General features: G+C 35.2%; 1 protein-coding gene across 13 annotated transcripts in view; it reads right to left on the bottom strand.

The window, feature by feature from the left end:
* DLGAP1 (DLG associated protein 1) overlaps positions 1–17582 on the bottom strand; it is a 405586-nt gene that overhangs the window by 255431 nt on the left and 132573 nt on the right. For 10 of the 13 annotated variants that reach the window (XM_085573764.1, XM_021525224.3, XM_085573759.1 and 7 more), the window contains one exon: positions 1097–1207. The exons of 1 other annotated variant lie outside the window; for it this stretch is intronic. The gene's annotated coding sequence lies outside the window, so the exon portion shown is untranslated. Of the gene's footprint in view, positions 1–1096; positions 1208–13829; positions 13956–17582 lie in introns of all 13 variants that reach the window. 2 more of the 13 variants (XM_085573760.1, XM_085573761.1) reach the window with 1 other exon arrangement.

The following is a 17582-nucleotide window of genomic DNA, read 5'->3' as shown; positions in this document are numbered from 1 at the left end:
TTCCTATGATGTATAATATTTCATGCAAGATGTAAAATGTTTCTTAAACTCCTGCCCCACTCAGAGAAATTTACAAATGGAAGTACAGCATCATACCTAACTAAATTAAAATACCCATAACCAATCATATGATTAACATATTAATTAACATTACAATTAAATTGCATGTCACTGAATTGTAGTGAGTCTAATTTAGTTCTAAGTGTTACATTTAAAATAATATCAAATCATAGGCAGAATGACCACACTTTAAAAAAGACATAAAAACTTTCCCTGTTTCTAGTTCATGTATCTTTAAGTCAGCCATGTGGTAATAAAGAAACATGATAAGGAACTGATTTCAGTTTTTCTCAGTATGATTAACATTGGGAAACACCAGTAATTCACTATATGTAGACATTTCACTGCTATTCCATTTCTGTCCCAGAGGCTAGAGGTCAGCTTATCTTCAGTGTGTCCTATCACGCCCCTTTTAGTGCAAAAAAAAAAAAAAACCCACACCAAAACAAACAGAAAAAAACCCCAAGTAAAAATATCTGTGGACACTGTGGAAAAGGAAGTTCTTTCCCTACCAGAGCTTTTCCAGGGCATTTCAATGTTACTTGCAAGATGCTGCAACCCTTTGCCATGCCTGTCTTCTGTACTTCATTTTTCCCTCTGCCCTCTCCCCTTTGCTAATATTCCTCTAGGCCAAATCAATCCTCCCTCTTACATTCCCTACACTCTCTCCACAGCTCTGGTGAATCTAGCTCTATGGGGCTCTACTCATCATTTAAGTTTATACTACATTTATATATATATAAATATTTATATTTATATTATATATATATTTCTACATTAATATCAGACTTGTGAAAATCATTCACCACAATATTTGAAGACATCCAATATTAACAGAGTCCTCAACCAGCATAACTAGTTAAATGCAAAGATAGGTTATCATATGTGTAATTTTCTATCTACCTTTACTTCCATCAAAGCAGTTGAAAGTTTGCAGTCATTTAGCTCCCTGCCTTTACAGGAGGCAGATCTGGAGAGAATGAATAAAAGCAATGCAGAGAGAGATCAAGGAGAATGATCAGAGGAAAGGACTCACCTCTTTTAGTCAGTTTTCCATTTTAGTTGTTTCAATAGTTAAAGAGGGAAGAGATGTTTTTGCTCACTCTTTAATTCAGATGTCAGTTCCAATACTTGATGCTTGACTGTTCTGAAACGCAATCAAAGTGTAGGAGTTAAAACTACTAGTCTGAAACAAGATAAAATTATTAAAATGGCAAGGATCTATGTATTCATTAAAAATCACAGCAACGTTGAGATGTTTTATAACAATGCTGCATGGCAAGGTTTTCACATGGTTCCATACTCTCCTTTTCACAACAAAAAAAAGAATATTTTGATTGCATAATGCTGCATTTCTGGTGCCATCTCAACCTTCCTACTCTCCCTGCACAATGCATGAAGAGTTTCTTAGTTCTTTTACCAAAAGATATCAAGACGTGATTGTCCCAGTAAATCTCTGTAAGCTCACCTCTCCCCCACTCACTCCCTTCCACAACCTTTTCTCACTCTACATAAAACACCATGGAATCCTGCTGCCTGTGTCTGGAAAAGCAGAGGAGAATGGTGAGAAAACCTGAACCACCCAGCTGTAAACACAGTGCTTCCCATACCAGCATTCGATGGGTAGTGGACAAAATTGCAATGGGAAGCCACTGCACATTAAAATATATGATTTTTAAAAATTATATAAACTGAAAATACTTATTTATAAGCCATTTTATCTCTCTTGTAAGGAAAATTATATGCATCTTTTTCCCTCTTATTTCTCCAGTACTACTTACTGGGGCTAACAAAAATAAATGGCTTTTCTCTGTGTTCTATATTTGTTCTCTATGAGTCATCTCACTATTTAAGTTTTGTTTCTGATCACCTAAAGGTCTAGCCTTTTTTGTTCTGTCTTTTTTCCTGTGAACAATTTGAAAGTACAAGCCAGAATAAGTGTGAGTATTCTGTCTTGTAAACGCAGTTAACATCTCAAATCAAAATTTTACTGTAAAGCATATTAAAAGAAAATAAATTCACAGCTAAGGTGCTTTGATACTAGCCTTGGACGATACTGAATATTTATCACTACAATAACTTGTTTGAAGGTTCTTAAGTTATTTTAATCACTTGATGTTCATTCAAAGAAATACCTTTCCACACCACAGTTAACTATTGGGGGTTAGTCATCAGAAAAAGCAAGTAAAAGTTTTTAGAGCAAAAATAACCTGAAAATACTACAAACTCATGCTTATAAAAATAGAAGAGACCAACCCAAACAGAGTCTGATGTCCCACTTCCCACAGGCTAAAAAACTTGCATAAATTAATTCCTTTCAAAGCAGGATGCACATCTTAGTAAAACATCAAGCTTTGGATTGAAATTCTTTCAAGTAACCACTAAGAGGACAGGAATAGCCTCTGTATATAAGAGGTGATTATTCCTGGGAATTCCTTGACCTCTAAAGCAGTCAAACAGATGACAGCTTCAGCCTCCTCTTTTTACTTTCTTTATATTTATTGTGAGTTCTGTTTCCAAGATTAACTAAATTCTGACACTTCTTCAGAATGTCTGACATTCTGTCATGATAGAAACATTCTAGTGTTTTTAGTACTAGTACTCCAATGACAGCGCCTTGTGTAGAGCTGGCTTTGAGGGTCTGCCGTTTCCTTGAGGTACGCAACTATCTTTAGTGTATTTCTTCTTAATTCTAAAACTGAATTTCCAGTTCCTTCTCTACAGTTGGTCTTTCTTGGTTGGTTGCACAGGCTTTTTTTTGTCAGAAGTGGGAGAAACATTATGTTCGAAGTAGGAAAATGAGACGATTAAATTATCAGATTGACAATGGGATCAAGAGAGAGGTACAGAACTAGAAACTGCTTTTAAATTATTTCAGAAATGCAAAGATTTCTTGTTGACAGGATCTCTTTTCAGGAAGGCTTTAAATTGCCTATAATATTGACTATATCATAAGCATTTCAGATTTTACATGAAAGTATAAAATTGAGTGAGTATATTTAATTGTAGCAAGTAAACTGGATTGATTTTTTTTATAATATCTCTTTAGGGAGCTTACAAACATAAATATCTAAAGGGACAAATCCTCCATGTTTTTAGGGGGAAACTTGAGTTGTTACAACTTCTCTGAACCCATTGAAACTCCCATACTTGAAGATTTGGTTGAGAATGTTGCTGAAGCTGGGCTCAGATGAGTTTTTCTTAGCTGACAGAATTTGCTTGGATAAGAGAAATTTTAATTTGTCAGATGTATTTAGTGATGACAGAAACACCAAAGGCAGGCAATGTAAGGTATCACCTGCAACATACAAGTGTTAAACACATCGTAAGCCTCTGCCTGAAGTGTAAAAAAGAGAAAATTTGAAAGTAACTTTCTGCAAACCTCTAAGTATATATGACAGAGTTTTCAGAGATGGCCACGGACTAGTGTTCTTCAGATACTGTACAAACAGATGGCACTATCCTTGTCAACAGCTCTAAACTAAATCAACATTGGCTCAATAGTTTTAAAATTCCTGTAATTCTTCATCTGTTTTGGTCTTTCTTATTTGTGCATGTCTATGCATCCTAGCCTTCTCTGACTGCTTTCCTTATTTTTTATTTAATCAGAGAGGTACAACCAGAAGCTCACAAAAAAAAGTAAGATGATAATGGAGTGTACAGAATGACTTCTGCATGAGGGACAAATGAATAGAGTAACACTACATCAAAAGATAAAATTGAATAATAGAAGATTGTGAAAACAACCACAGGACATTAATCAAACTGATTAAGAGTAACATCATAAAATGGATGTAGCTTTTTTTTTTTTTTTTTTCATCAGAATTTAGCTTTTATATTTTTCATATTCTGTACTGGTTTAGTGTGTAATTCTGAGCTTCCTGTTAAGGGATAATAAGCTCCCTCCACAGAGTAGGTAGACAAAATTCCTTCTCTAGCTGGGGACCAAGGACAACCTCAGGCCCAAGAGCATAAACAATGTGGACTGAAGAGAGAAAAACAAGGATAGGACTTCATAACCTAAAGCTGTAACTGGACAATTAACTCCAAGATGCTAATGTATCAGAACTTAAAAAAGTGAGAAATCGCAGGACCAGTCATCCAATTTGTGAGCATTTTGGGTTAATCTTGAGTGTAGCCCTGGCTGGGCTCTTGTGCTGCCCAAGGTGTATCCATTGAGACCTTTTAATAAATACCTACTTTATTCTTTAACTCCATCTAGCCTCTGCTGTAGGTCAGCCTTCACAAGGCATCAAAAGAAAGTAAGTTGAACAAATAAACAAAGAGGGGTGGCTCCTTTTTCAAAGTGCATTTGTACTGGGGGACTCCTGCCACAGTAGATTATGGGGATAAAATCATATCTTCAAGAGAAGGAAAAGTGTGGGAAAATTAAATTCCCTCAATTTGGGTAGCCAGAAATGTTTAAAAACATGCAGCTCAGAAAGACCCAAAGTTCAAGAAATCAGGAGGCTAAGAGAATATGTTTGACATGTTCATATATTCTTTCTTTTGATCTCCAATGCATGAAACAGGGCATGGGACAAAAATACTTTTGAGCTTGATGGTAATTTTTTTTTTTTTTTGTGTTTTTAGATAGATTTTGTTGAAAAGGAACCTGAAAGAAAGCATAGCAAAGAACAGGAGCAAAGAATAATCCAGAACAGCTGCCTAGGGAGGTTGTGGTATCTCATCATGGGAACACTCAGTTGAACAAAACCCTCCACAACTTGATAACTGCCTATAATTCCTTACTACGTAAATTATGCTGTGAATCTGTGAGTCTGAGAAACAGACTCTCACACAGCTGTACCATTCCTGTGCGGAACACCAATTCACAGTGTGACCATTATCATTAAACCAAATTTCAATGAGGAAATGAAGGGCAAGTCTTCAAGTGTTTTATTACTCACTAAACCATTTGATTTCTCCTCTACAAGATGCTTCTTTACACTCCTGAGGTTCTGCTCATATGCATAATTTTTAATTAACAATACATATGGTAAAGGAAATGGATAAAATTTTTGCTTGTTTTTTTTTTTCACTATTTTTTTTCATCTCATATTTTATTAAAGTAATTCACAGTGAAGGTGGATGACTATTCATTTTTCTGTACAAAATATCAAGATACTGACCTACATTAACAGCCCAAATTTATTCCATTATAAAGGTGTGCTTAGAGGGGCTTTATATATATTTCAACCTTTTAGGTGAGTACCTGAGGTGAAAAATGGCAGATAACCTCTGATGTTCAGAAAAGGCCTCTTTCAGGTGATGATTTAGTGCATATTAAGCCATTCACATCAATTTTTTTTTCTTTTACTTTTAAAGCACTGGGCAGGAACCTAGGAACCTCATATATTTGCTATGCAAATCATAGCAAAATAATAATAATTGCAGAAATTATGATTGCCTAGTAACTACACACAAATGAACTTCTAAAAATTTAATTACAACCACACTAGTGTAGTAGTAATGGGAATACCATAAAGCTTAGCAATGAGCAGAAAACTCAGTCTTCTTCCTAAAAAACCAAGACTGCAATATCACATGCATTTATTGAACCTCATTTGTAAAATTAAGAGTCTCCCACAGACAATTAAAAATCATGCTGAGTACTCAGCCACAGTAAATTACGAATATAATTAAGTAAATAATAAGAAAGCCCAAGTCCCTACTTAAATGCACTGCCAATTCAGCTAATCCAAGCACAGCAAATATTAATGCAATACTTCAATGTCTACAGCTCAGCTCCTGATCTACAGTAATAATAACACATTAAGGTTTTGCTCATACTCAGAGCAAACCACTTATTTTCCCCAAGACAACTGGAGCACCAGGTTGCCAATAATAAGCTGCTCATATCTTCCATCATCCTGCTCTGGAAGGTAGGCTGAGAAGATGAGCACTTTTAGCCTGATTGTATTTGCCACCAATTATAGAGTCACAGTCTTCTGACGGTTCTTCACTTTAAACTGAAAATAAGCTAACCTGAAGGATTAAAATCAATGCTAATTAAAGGGCTCTGCAAAGTGTGATTTTTAATTACACTGCCTTGGGAAATCACTACACAATCACTATTTGAATTCCATTGTTTCTGCATACAAAGCACAAAAAAATTACATCCTGGAAAAACCTTCTGATTTTAGCAGTTGGCACACCAATGAGAAAAAGTTTAAAGTTCTGTATGAGCAATAAGCACTATGCAGGAAATGAAATGTGTCTAAAATTATGCTGACAGCACATGTCACTTGCCAACAATGTACACTAGCATTGATATGAGCTGCTGTTTACCAGCTTACAGAGAAAGGATTAAATACAATTTAATTAATTCAAACTTAAATATATATTTTTACCATTATACAGTAGTGTGTGAATGACAGACATTTCACTGTCTCACTGCAGTTGTATTATTCTCAACCCAACCTCATAAATATTAATTGCTTTTGAAACTGAGTTATAAGTCTACACATGAGATAAAGGAAAAATCCCAAGCACAGGCTTTCCCTCAACATCAATCCACAGGAGGAATAAAATATTCTCTATGAAATGTTTCTGCATCTGCACTAGCAGGAAGTTCTGCAGCTTATTCTAGTTGGAAGTAAATGGTTTTAATTTGCTCTTCATTGTAACTGAAAGAATCAGTTATATAAAGCCTTAATATTTCCAAACCTGTTTCTTAATGAGAAGCTTCCACAGCTCCTCACCTGATTGCCCCACTATGGAATTTTTCATCCCCTGTGCATGAAGAATTTGGCTCTAAAGTGGGCAGAAAACTACAAACAGAGGCAAATAAAAAAAAAAAATCATAAATCCACAATTTTCTGTATCTACCACTACCCCAAGAATGCATTTTAACAGAAATAGTTAAAAACCCTAAATTTAATAAAAGTTTATAATGTGTTTTGTTCCATTTCTCATGCCATTAAGACAGTTGAAACTTGGCTGATAGTGCACACAGACCAATTTGTTAGCACATTAACAGTTCAGTCAGCAGATCCCTTGCTAGGATGGATGGACGGACACATGGATGGAAGGAAGGAAGGAAGGAAGGAAGGAAGGAAGGAAGGAAGGAAGGAAGGCAGAAAATTTTAAGCCATGATTATTATATATTAAAAAAATCACTGTGAAACACTGTATAGAGACACATGAATCCAATTCCTCTCACTATTTGACATATATGTACAGAGAGAAATATTTATTCACACACATATATGAGGAAAGTCTCTGCATTGCACCTGCACAGTCAAGTGAAATGTTACAAACAAATCAGCTACAATCCTTTTCTCCTAAATACCTATTCATCCCTTGAAATTTACAACTAAAATATCTGTACATCATAGAAGTGGTTGCAACATAAAATAGGTTCAAAAACCTGTGTACCTCAGGTAATGTTTCCAGAAATATATAACAGTCCTTTGCAAATTACTCTGGTCTCCACATTTCTCCTACAGCCTTACATTTCATCAATTCCCTTTTGGGAACAAATATAGCAGTAAATATGTCAGTAGCACTTCAAGAATTACTGTGCTTTTAAACTACTCTATATTTTAATCTCTTTATTCCCCAAAGTAACATGATGGGCAGTAGAAGACAATAAAAAACCCCAAGGTTATTGTTTCTCCTGGTACACATTCAAAAGTAGACAATTTCAGAGTATATCTTCCAGAACCTGCCTGTGAAATTTAAACATGCCCAGCTCATGATTTTATTGCATGAAATACTACTCCTGCACTCATCAAAAATCCCTTTGCTTTGAAATGCTGAAAAACTCCTCCCAACCTAAATAGCAATCATGAAGCATTTGAGCAGTTTTTGATACTGAAAATGTTAAAAAATGGCATCCAGCTGTTGCAGGAAGAAACTTTCAATTACACAGTTGGCTGAAAATATGCTGCATAGTAAAGAACTCTACTTGTGCAGCACTATTAGGAATCTGCAAACAGGGGGATACTTTGATACTTTTCACAAAGACTAAATTTCTATTACCACAAATCAATCTGTGTAACAGATCATCTGTCAAAAATATTTAAAAGGACATTTATTTCTCTTTACTATTTCCTGGTAAAAAAATTCTCTCTCTCTCTCTCTTTTTATTTCATGTGGTCTAGGCCATTCTGCTCTTGCTTTGGAGCCAAAGCTAAACATCACTGTGTGAATATGACAGAGACTTTCCTTGCAAGTTTCCATGGTTAAAACATCTGGCCAGGTAATGGCTTTCACATACAGTGCACAATTTTTTATGTTCAGTCATCATGCATTTGCTGTACTTAAAACTCAAACCTTCAAACCTCCTGAACAAGGCTCTAGTTACATTTGATGTGGAAAAAAAAGTTGTCAACAGAAAATTCATTATCTTTCCATCATGCTATACTGGGTGGTAAAATAAGAAAATTTTAGTCCTGCATGAATTCCCACAAAACTGAACTGTCTTTGTTAGTCAAGGCACAGTAGGGATTATGTCCTGTGCAGATAATATTCCTTTTGTTGGTAGAGAAATTGCCCTTTTTTTTTTTGATCAGTGTAAACCATGCATTTTTCTGTCTTGTCAGAGTACAAAAGACCTAAGCAAGTTCAAACAAACTTGTCAATAAAGCTGATTCAGAAGTGTACAAAAGAACCTTATATGACCCAGGCTTAAATTATGACAAGTGTACGCTCCTGATGCACATCTAAGCAAATGAAGAGTTATGTAGTACAAATTTTATCTTTATTTTGTATGTATTTTTTAAATTATTTTTTTAAACTAACAGACAGCACTGCCAGGTTGACTCTACAAATATTTCTCTTTATTTTGTTCTAATAAGCAGGGCATATGAAGACAATTTTGTGGAACAGTGAATATGGTACATTATCCCCATTAGGTACATTAGGAGTTTCCTGCTGGCCTATTGCTGCTCTCACTGGCTGCCAATATTGCTGTGATTTGAACAGGAACATAGGTTGAAGTAAAGAGCTTTTTGAAAAAAACCCAGACAATGTAATAAGGTTTATTACATCTAACTACACAAGCACTGGTTTTCAATTATATTTCTCTGTGACAAAATTGAAAAAAATATCATCTAATCATAGATGATTTTTTTTATTATAGTTTTTTTTTTATTATAGACTTCACAGCATGCCAGTATGCAAGTGAATGTTAGAGAGAACACAACTCCTGTAACTGTGTGCTGCTTTTTGCTTAATTCATTTATTGACTGCTTGATTAGTTAGTTTGTGCAGTACTTAGGAAATGTAAAACAGTAATAAGTGCTAATTAATCATTTATATAACATTCAACTACAGCTGCAAATTGCAAAATATAACAAAAAATATGAACTGCATACTGGCGAAGTCTATGTTGCTGGTGAACTTCCTTCATTAGGGAAAACAAAAGGGAAAAGCAGTCATAGACAGCAATCAGGGGACTGTAGCTGCAGAAAGCCTGCTCCACAGTGAGCAACAGAAGCAAGAGATGAGGTGAATGAGTGATAGTAAAAGTGCTGCCCAACTGCTGTATTAAGGAGAACATATGGCAAAAGGAAGCAGAACTGCAAGGGAAAAATGACAGTTTCATTGAATTGCAAATGAGAGCCAATAATTTCAACATCCACTGTGACAGAATACTTCTGTGTGTTATCACAAGCTCTGGTGGATGCTGCCTTAGACCAGTTAATGAATGGAACCATTTGATGCAACAGCATTTAGTGCAGTAAGGGTGGAAGTGGAAGAGGTGCTCCTGATAATGCTTTCTGATGACCTAATGAACCTGCTCTAACTGGAACAGCACTTTCTGCTGTCAGAACAATTTAAGAGCTGAGTGATAAAGAGGGGACAACATTTATCACTTCTTCCAAGTGCAAAATCATGCATAAATGGATGAAGCAAATGGAAGAGAGTACCTAGTGTTGGAAAAAGAGCAGGAGAAAGCATTTAGTAGTATGAAACATGCAGAAAGGACAGAGAGATTTGCTGCTCTAAGAATAAAACTGTTTTGAGTTTTATGAAAACACCCACAATGGATGAGTAGAAGAACTTGAACATCATTTATGCCAAAAGTTAAACACCCGATCGTTAACAAGAAAGAAAGAAATTAGTTTGACTATTATGCAGATGAAAAGGAAATCCTTCCATAATATTTCTGCTATGAGTTTCAAAATTGTACAATGTATAATAATGATAGTTTGAATGTACAACTAGATATTAAAAGGTAAAACTAATGGGACAAAAAATGAAAAATTAAGTAAGCAGGAATATTAACACTCGTAGATACTATTGTTTCTATCATATCAAAAGTTTTCCATATGAGAAGAAAAGAAAATTTTAATGCAACTTTATGAAGAGCTGCATTTTCGTTTCTTATTTTTTGATGGATTTATCTTCTTTGGCCTGCCAGTATATGAAAACAGTCTGCAGAGATGATTTAACAGCACAACATACAAGGGTTTTTCACATTCTTTAAATATAAAGAATGCTGAAAAATGTGATGGAGGCATATACTAAGAGATAAAGAAGTGCAAAAACCATCTTACTGTACCATTGTTAAATTAATCTAATCCTGCACAAAAAGTCCATCAGAGTTCATCTGTAATTTTCCATTAATTTGCTCTGGCACATTATTAGCTCTTTTTATATTTAATTTTTCTGAGTCTTCCTTTTCTTGATTTGGGGAATTACCATTGTTTTAATTGTTTATTCTTTATGAAGTAATCTTTACAGTCTGATTCTAAATTTAATGCAAGCAAGGCGAAACATTTTTAGGTATTCCGTATTTTATCTTGTTTACCATAACTATGGCCAAGTATCCAGGAATTAGTGTTTTATGATTCTGGAAGGCATTGACAACATTATCTTTCAATGGAGAATCTTAATAGGAGATGCAAATCAGAGTTGTAACTTAATGGTCATGGATTGTAGGAAAAATTTGTTAATAAGTTTTCACAAGAATAGGTAATTTTTGCTGTCTCTGGGCTAGTCAATCTCATAGGAGTCCCATAGAATTCAGAAAATACCCCCAAATAGCTGAATCTTCATGACATGCTACAAAATCTTTTATTGTTTAAGCTTGTAATGACATGCTGGGTGTTACATGGTGCATGACTCACATTCCTAATGAAGATTTTGTAACAAAACTGGCAGTATCCTAAGTATATCTACATCATTTTCAACAGAATACTTGCTAAACATTGTATAATGGAAAATAACAAACTTAGGATAGAGAAACATCCTCAGAATATAATCAGGTTGTTTCTTCAGATGGCCCTTGCCTTTTTCCATATTTTAGTTAAAAAACTACTATGACTGAAAATCAGTTCTCAATATGAAAAAATTCCTTTCACCATATTTTCTGAGCAAGTACAGAGTAATTAGTATTTTAATTTTCCCAATTTACAAACATATTCCCTAACCCACTAGAAAAATTCTTCTTATATTTGGAACTTGTTACTATGCACTTTTCAAGTTCTCTTTTTGTTAACTCTGTGTCTCTAAAGTCCTTGTATTTAAAATGCAGTAATATTTATAAAATAACATATTCAGTGATGGATAATTCAGAGATTTTTTTTTAACATAAGCTCTTGAGGAAGTGATTAATAAATGCACTGGGAAAATAAGCAATTAATGTCTTTGGCACTGTCTCTATATAATGTTGGCTGAATGTCTGAATGTGTTCACTTTGTTCCTTTGTGGCCTGAACTGCTGCTTGGTAATTATTGGCTTCTGTCTGCTACATTACAGTTCAGAGATGCTTTCATTCTAGGTTACTGAACTCAAAATACCAGAACAATACAGTATCTAAGTTCTCCAGCACTTGAATTACTCTCAGTTGTAGCAACCACTGGTAATACAAACATCAAATGTGTAGAGTTTCATGCTTTTAGTAAATAAATTTTTTGTTCTGGACTTCCTCCACAAACCACGTCTCTCTAGGTGTTTGGGATCTGACTGCCATGCTGAATCCATCACTAAACAGTAGCTTTCACTTAAATATCCTGGCACTCAAAACTTCTCTGTATGGCACATTATAGGCATGGCTTGAGTGGTCAGAGTGTCCATGCATAAATCCCAGCCTGTAATTTGCAAAAAATCTCCACAAGGGAGAAGCATTCATTTAAACTGACATAGACTTCTCCACTGACATTCCACTTATCAAAAAGTTAAAAACAAAGTGATGAGTCAAGTGTAAAGACTTGAAGAAATGAAATCTTGTAATGAAAATTCAAATCACTACTCTGAATGCTGTATTAATTTTATTAATAATTTTTCAATTAGACTTCTGGCCTCAAGCAATCAAACTACTTCAGTCGTGTCAGCACTAAAAATGGCTAAGTTTTCTTAAGAAGTAGACACAATAGATGTTATTTAAAAATAATTTTAACAGGAAAACAAAAAAACCTTTCAGAAAAAAAGCCTTTATTTGGCATGCAACTACAATGACTACTGGCTTTCTGTCCAAGAAAGTATGACTTGATGGGTTTTAAATAGCTTCCTAACACTGTTTTCTGAATGGCCTGAAGAAATAAAATTGTGAGGCTGATTTTACATTTGCAACCAGAATGAGTCACAGCTAAAGATTTTTAATGCACTCTTTGTACAAAACATCATATAATGACATCACTGAGCATAATTCATATTCATTGCAAATTGCTTTTATAAAGAAATTGCTAGTACAATTACAAAAAAAAAATGGTAAAATAAAGTTTCATCAAATAAATTCACCATGATTTTGTTTTCATTTCTAGTATGGTAAAAATTAGCCCTGTTACTTGGCTGAATGTTTTGTGGCTTTCTGTAAATGCAGATTTTCAATTGAAGTTTTACAGTACCAGACGAACAATTCAATCAGACCTCTAAACCAGGCCTGAATCTAACATGTCAACTGCTCTGCTGATTACAACCTCTGACAAAACTTTCAAAACAATCACATCAGGAGAAGAAACATAGATAGCAATATCATATCCTGCTTACTGAACTGAAACAAGAGCCTTCCTACACATTGCTCAGGATTACTATTGTGCAATACCTTTACTGAGGCCCAGAGTGAATAAGCATAGTGTGTTAAGGTTGGCAAAGTAAAAAATAAAATTATACAGTAACCTTTGTGATTTACCAGAGCTGACTGCAACAATAACCAAAGTTTCCTTATGTCCCCATTATCCCCAGTCATGCTCCAATAGTACCCTTTTTATCTGGGAACATTTTTTCCTCAAGCATAATTATCAGAAAGAATGTTTTGTAGCAATTTACAGTGTATCCTAATACTGAATTGCAACAGACATTGAAACCAGGAGGCTCAAGGAAGATCCAAGTCATAGAACGGCTGCCATGGTAGGAGGCTGATCTACTTCAGGTCCCAAAGGTTAGGCTTAAGGTAAGCATGAGGTTGTAGTTACTGGCCTACAGTCAATCTACCTCATCTATGCGAGCAGTTACCTTTCCTGACTTATTTGCTCACTGTCTAAATTAAAATTTCTTTTTCTATAGCTACATTTCCCCACAATACTTTCTTTCATTTTGAAGGCAAAAAATATACAGTTGACGAGTTTCAACTTGTGACGGGCAGAAAACTGTTGAAAACCACACAGTACCTCGAAATCCTAAACATCAGAATACTGGTGAATGAAGGATTTTGTATGTAAAAAATTGAACTGGTTTTGTATCTGTTCTGAAACCAATTCAGTGATGTGTCATTCCATACAGGGAGATGAACGGAAATGCCATAATTGGAAATTTAATTGGCAATACCGAAGTGGAAGTTATTAGAACTCAAAACCTGAGGGATTGATATACAATACCAAGGAAGATGGTGTTTGCCGAGCTGTTCCCAATGCCATAAGTGGCTCAGCAGCACAACCAGCAAGTGTAGCCTCTTTACAACAATCTAGACAGAGATGTCCTATGCACTTCTGTGTTGTGTTTCTCTACGATATAAGAAAAAAAAGGTATCAGAAGAATAGAAGAATTTGAGCACATTTAGTTATGGCATACAAGCATATTGAGAAAGTTAAAACAGTTTTCAAAGTAATCATAAGATATGAAAGAAATTATAAATATCCCAACTCAAATATCAATATAATTAAAAAAAAAATCCTGAAGAACCAAAAAGTTAGCAGTTTGTCTTTTTTTTCAACCACCCAGTTTAAAACTGTTTCTCTGAAATGTTATTTCATATGCAGGGCCCCCATGGTCTTATATTCTACAAAGCATCTACACAACCTGTACTCCAGATCACAGCTATTTGAATGCTATAAAGGAGTCCTTTTCACTCCATTTTAACTGTACTTTTAGTATTTTAAGTTAGCTGCATTCATATACACAAGTTCACACTGCCTCTAAACATAAATTTTGGGTATAACTATACTGCAATTTTGCCTGTGTAAGGCTACATAGATAGGGATAGTGATGTGACAGTCCACTGCAACAGGACAGTCCTGGTTTCCTCAGTGTCTTTAGCCTCAGGTTAGCAAGGTCTTCAAATGCAAGTGAAGTTTGCTTTCACCAGCAGAGGGTTCTGCAGTGAAGGACTATTAATAATTCTCCTTCTTTTGCCTTTCCCAAATTGTTTGCATTTTCACAATCTGCAAATGAATTGCATTGTTTAGTTTGCCAATGACTCACTTACTTTGAGTACCAGACACACAAGAGGAGGTCAGAAATCCTAACTGTACTAATTAAAATACAATTACTGATTCATTTCACCTCCTTTTAGCTATCCAGAGGGCTATAGAGAACCAGCTGGTGTGTCTATATATTCATAATATACACATTTATTTTGTTATGTGAGGGAGGTATATGATGGGTTTGGTGGTGGGGGTGGGGGACTGGATCACAGTTTTTAAGGATTTGTTTAATGACTACATTTCTTTTAACAATTCTCCACAGTGGGAATGGTTTGTTGTTTCATGTCTTTAATGTATATATATATATATATATATATATATGTGTGTGTGTGTGTGTGTGTGTGTGTGTGTGTGTGTGTGTGTGTATACATACATATATATACTATATATATGTACATATATATATATATACACACATATGTGCAATGCCTGGAACACTAAGTCTTAGATTATTGGTTGGACTTCCCACATGCTGTAGTGACCCCTGCATTAAACAGCAGCACCATAATAGTATCAGGAGTCTTTTTTGATGGAATGCATTAATGGAACAAAGCCCTGATTCACAGTGTAAGTGCATGAGGAAAAAAAATAAAGCCAGCTAAATCAGGGGGAATGTTACCAAAGCAGGAAATGCTTTAATACCAGAGGCAGCTGAGCTCCCTCAATAGAGCTCACTTTGACTGCAGGAGGAAGGGATGGATAAGAAATGGAATTCAGTTGTGACTGAATTAGATTGGTATGAAAATGTGTCAGATATTTGGGTTTAATTTTGTTTTGCAGAACCACGGGACTGTCCTTGGGGAGTTAAAAAGGTTTTGATATAGATAATGGCATAATGGTGCATTTCTGATGAAAATAAATTTCAAGCAAAAAAGTCAAGAAAAATTTTATCCTTACAACAAATCACTACTTCAAAGTTGCAGGATATTTTTTCAGTATACACAAAAGAGTAGTTAGGCAGTTTTCAGAAAGAGTATCCCCTTTTGATTTTTAAAGCTCCATGTAGTGTAATAAATTGCCAGCCATAAGAGAGAAGATGGTATGGAACTTCATAATGTTAATTTACTTGCAAAATGGATCATGGTTTTCAGAATACAGGTAAAAACAATTTACCAACTCAGTCATCTGGGAACAAAGCCTAGATGCCAAATTTTCAAAAATCTAGAAAGGCACATGCAAAGACAGATGTCCATAAGATGTTCAGAGGTAGAAAAAATGTGATTAAATGTTTATGGATTTCAACTGAGATGACTGTTAGAAAGATGCTCTATTTGAATGTATAGAAAATATGGTATTTCATGACCCCTCCTCCCCAGTTTCTTGGTATTTTAAAAGAAAATTAACCAGATTATATGTCTCATTATAGGTTTCTGCTCTGGGAAGACATGCAAATTATTATTCTTTCAGTAGGAATAGAGATGGAATCTTTCTTAACCTTCTAACTATAGTTACAGTACCCTGATGGAATGCATAGAAATTGCCATTCAAGTGAATTACGAAAATGTCATTCAAGTGACCTAAACTGAACCAACATTAACACCTATCTACCAGCCCATGCCTTGCTGCACTCATGCTGGAAGAAATGGGAAATGTTACCAGGGAAAAATCACGAAAGCCTTTTTACCCTGTCTACAGTGCAATATCAGGTATTTTAAGCGATCTCATGCTGACTGCTTCTCTTGTTGAGGAATACTACAATCAATAGTTCAAATGCCAGATTCCCAAATTCCATCTCACTCTATCTATTCATTTGAAAAGTAACTCTATTTTGCCTTTTAAAAATGCTTACAAATTGACAGAGTAACTCTCTCAAATTGTTATCCAACAGAGGCTGGATGAAAAGGTTTTACAATTTCTAGAAGCATACCTAGTCAGAAAGAGTCAAAGGGTGTACTTGTATTGCCCAAAGCAAGGTTCTTTTGAGTTCTGCATCTGCCCACGCATGACATTTGCTCTCATATATGAATATTTCCTTGTCAAACACAAAACCACTTCAATCTGAATCCATTTCATAAAATATTCCATTTCATAGAATATTCTCCCCCGTTGTTTATTTTACCAGTTTACACACAGTCTAGTATGGCCATATTTGTGCAGAGAACGACGTGTAATGTCCCTGAGATAGAAAGCTTTGTACTCTTACCGCCTCTTTTTAGAGACGGCAAGAGTAGCAATAATGGAGTGATGAACTGGCTATAGAATGACAACTGTCTTAAAAATAATCCCTCAAAGAAGGGCTTTGGGAGAGAGGGTGGAAGAGGAATTCAATCAAGCAATCAAAAAAACACAAGCTCAGGAGGTAAGAGCCCTGCTCATACTATAATTTATCAATGGAAAATAGCCTCAGTTTAGGGTAATCTACTGTTTTCAGAACTGCCTAAGTGCAAAACTTCTAAAACTTGTGAGAAACATGCCATGGATTTTGTCTAGATTGCTCCAGACTGTAGCACTATGTTGGGATTTTTGAGGTAGTTTGAAATAGTTTCAACAAGGTGCAGCAAGAAGATCTAAGCACTGAGCTCCATGTTGATAAAATTTATTTATGTTAGTACTTAAGCAGGTTGGAGAAATGATTAATATTGATGTTGGACTAGATGGATCAGTTGTAGTGGAAAATGCTAAGCCCTTAAAAATTCACATTGATACCATGCTTAGAAGAACTCAGCAAGATAACAGAAGATGTTTTGTTCAAGCTCACAGGCAAAAGCATAATTCAGGTGTGAGCAGCAGTAGAAAGAATGAGAGAATTTTTTCCCAAGTTGTGCATTTTTTGGGAAGTACCACATATGTCCCAAGTACTCCTGCAAAAATCCTTCCCTGTATACATATGCACTCTAGTCATCAACAACATAAGGAGATGATCAAATCTTAACTTCCTCAGAAGCCAAACCACTGACCCATATGCTCTGGGGAGGGAAGAAAACTTCC

Source organism: Lonchura striata, chromosome 2 (assembly GCF_050655825.1).
Source record: "Lonchura striata isolate lonStrDom1 chromosome 2, ASM5065582v1, whole genome shotgun sequence".
Lineage (NCBI taxonomy): Eukaryota > Metazoa > Chordata > Aves > Passeriformes > Estrildidae > Lonchura > Lonchura striata.
The sequence above is the reverse complement of the archived record's forward strand: the minus strand, read 5'-3'. Positions and strand labels throughout refer to the sequence as shown.